The sequence below is a fragment of the Triticum dicoccoides genome, chromosome 3A, assembly GCF_002162155.2.
Source record: "Triticum dicoccoides isolate Atlit2015 ecotype Zavitan chromosome 3A, WEW_v2.0, whole genome shotgun sequence".
Classification (NCBI taxonomy): domain Eukaryota; kingdom Viridiplantae; phylum Streptophyta; class Magnoliopsida; order Poales; family Poaceae; genus Triticum; species Triticum dicoccoides.
In genome coordinates, this window is record NC_041384.1 from 101,835,749 (window position 1) to 101,839,148 (window position 3,400).

At 45.0% G+C, this 3,400-nt stretch overlaps 1 non-coding gene across 1 annotated transcript; it reads right to left on the minus strand.

The window, feature by feature from the left end:
• Positions 1-688: 688 nt before the first annotated feature.
• LOC119273817 lies at positions 689-777 on the minus strand. Its single transcript, XR_005134999.1, has one exon. It is a non-coding gene; the product is annotated as a small nucleolar RNA R24 (small nucleolar RNA).
• Positions 778-3,400: the final 2,623 nt, after the last annotated feature.

Here is a 3,400-nt window from a genome sequence, read left to right on the forward strand (position 1 = left end):
GCTACTCCACGATGTGACACTAAGCGGTGCATTTAATGCACCTTGTCCTGTCTGCAGAGTTAGGTATGATAGCACTGTTCGCTATCTAATCAGTATGTCATGACCGATTTGCCATTGTGGTGACCCCTTGACCTATAAAAGGAGAGTTGTGGCTACCTTAGAATGGATTCAGACCTTTGTACACTCATACGCGCGTAGCTGTTCCCGTCCCGAGGCAACCTTGCCGGGCAAGAGCGCTGCATCTCCACGACAGTCCCCTCATCAATCCACCAAAGCAGGAGTAGGGTTTTACGCCTTGCGGCGGCCCGAACCTGGGTAAAAAATGCTCATGTGATCGTTGCCGTATTGTTCTATGCTCTCCGCTATTTGTGAAATGTGCTCTTCCCCCTGCCGAACCACAAGGGGCCGATGGCCCCATAGGTGGCCGTGTTTTCCACGACAACACCGGAGGTGGGCTAGGCTGCCCACCACCCACTAGGGTGTACCTGGGGGGCCTAGCGTGCCCTGGTGTCTTGTGCGCACCTGGCAACCCCCCTCTGGTATTTCTTTTCTCCAATATTTATTATATACTAGCAAAAATGCCCGTGCGTTGCAACGGGTGAAAACAATCTAATATGTGCTCACTAATGTGAAAATAGTTTGCAAAATAATCTAATTTTATACAGCAAAAACAATTTTCTTAACTGGTTGAGCACAGATGCCAAGTGTAAAAATTCATTTCACAGAATAACCAATTGATCAGTTGGTATCCTTATTGTTACAGATCATCACAGTAATATCTTTGGTCACCATTTAGAAACAAAGACCAAAACAGATTCTCCAATGACAGAAAAACTTCTTAAATGTTGCTATTTATAAAGAATGGAAGTTGGTTATGTACTGATGAAGTGGTAGCATGTTATACCTCCACCGCAATTTTTTTTGCCTTCAATACGTCCGCAGAATGTAATCCGACATTGTATCCCCTAAATCTGAAGGATTGTCACTGTATTAGTAATCTGCAAGAGCACAGCTCGCCAGATTCATCAATTGAAGGGTTATCCAACAATAAAATCCTGTTATCACAAAAGAACACAAGGTACATAATAGAGTGGAGCACCCATTTATTAAAATAAAACCATGCCAAACTTTAATAAAGTGTACAAATGTGGCCATGTCTTTGAGAGCGACTTTGATGAAAATCAGGGGCTCGACTGGTCTTAACGAAGACAATAACATCACTCAGACCAAGATACTAACAGACCTAAAACTATCATCTAGAAAACTGTTTTTTGAGAACCTTCGACAGTGGGGGAACCCCACCACTGACCTTTGTATTAGATCAGAGCGTCAAAGATAAAGTACAATATTTACATAGAGAAGTTAGCAGGGGAGGGGGAGGAGAGGTCAAAGTACAAACCAAAAGAGGGTCTAGCAGCTCTCTCTTTCCATATACTCCATGCTGCCACCACAAACACTTCCATGAACATATGTCCAGTCCAGTTTCTTTTCGCTGCGTGCAACAATTCCAATCTGTTATTCAGATCAAGCCATCTAACACAAAGTTTCTCCCAACATGACTTACTGAACGGGCATTTGAAAAATAGATGTCCGAGGCAAGACCAAGCAGCATCATAAGACTGGTATCCTGCAATATTAAGGCAACGTTTATCCATTTGAAGGAAAAAATGGATGCTGATTGCAAATGGATATATGGGTAAAATACAACAACAACAACAACAACAACAATAGCAGTAGTGAAGCTTTACCTTTTGATCAACTATGGACAAGCACAAATAGACCTTACTGATAATTTGAAATATAGTAATGAACAAACGTGGGCAGTTTCAGCACAAGATGTGATCTAGCCCAGGCTGATTCGCCAACATGAAACCACTAACGAATTTCAAATTTCATTCTATCATGCTAACACTTTGACCGGAGATGACATTATAATAGAGGAAATCATGAACGGAGGAACCTAAAAGTAGCACAGGTTTGATGGGGGATACGGTGAATAATCTAAGCAGACAACAATGCAAACTCCAAGAAAGGGATCCACTGCTTACCGGGGATGAAGTCGCCGCAGCGCAGCCTTGCTCTGCTGCGGTGCTTAGGGGTGGTGGTGGCTATGGAAGGTTGGAATAGCTCAGAGCTGGGTGATTGGTCAATGAAGAGTTGACTACCTGAACCTGTATACACCTAAAATACATCTGCACAAGAGCTCGTATGCTCATGCTAATTAATCGCCTAAATTCACTTGTTGGACCAGATGGATACTCTGTTGATTCATCCGCTCTGAGATGGATGGATCGGATCCCTGGCTTTACTTAAGCGCATCTGGCATGGATGAGTGGGTCGCTCAACTCCACTGTCTAAAGAATCTACTCCAGCACCCGGCGGGCCTCAGTTCTCCGCCGCTCCATCTCACGACAATGCATGGCCTCGGCCTCGACATTTACAGCAGCAACACGCGGTTGAGATCGACCGGCTATGGGATTTGACAACTGGGGCGACGCCGGCCACCTCCTGCAACCGACCAACAACAGAGAAACAACCCACGCGTGCGTATGCTGGTACATGAAAGGGCGGCGGCACGGCCGCTCGCCTGGATCCGTATGCCCCATCGTTCCGCACGTCTAGCCCGTCCACCGCCGCCCTGTGTAGACTTCACTTGATCTGACCGAGCGGGAGAACCACCTAGCACCCGCACACTCGGTTACCCGCGTCGATCCGGAGATAGGGGTAGGCGCGGCGACGGGGTAGGCGGTGGTGGCGCGCGGCGGCGGGATGTGGCAGGAGGTGCGACGACTGTGGAAGGCCGTGGGTGAAGGTTGAGAAACTGGAGATCAGATCGGGAGACACTGCCGTTTAATTTTTTTTCTTTCTCTCGCACGTACCGGTTCGTGTTGACTTTTTATGAGGAGTGCGGGTTGAATAGCTAAAAACCATAGGAACCTTTGTGTAAAAATGCCGCGACGGTGAACCCGGAGATTCAATCCGTGCTTTATTATTATTAGGGAGAGATTCCAAAATAATTCTTCATAAAATTTCAGCTCATTTGGAGATGTGCATAATAGGTATCTCTGACATAGCTTTTTCAGGCTCAGAATTCCAGCTACCGGTATTCTCCCTCTTTGTGTAAACCTTGCAAATTATGAGAGAAAATGCATTAGAATTACTCCATAGAGTGTTATTATGCATAAAAACATTATAACTAACAATAGAAAAACATAATGCAAAGTGGACGTACCAACTCCCCCAAGTTTAGACCTCGCTTGTCCTCAAGCGAAAGCCGATATGAAAATCATGTCCACATGTTTGGAGAGAGAGGTGTCGATAAAAACAAAATACAGACATAGTTGCATCATGCAAATTATTATAAGAGCTACAAATTTTATCATAAAGCTTTATCATATAA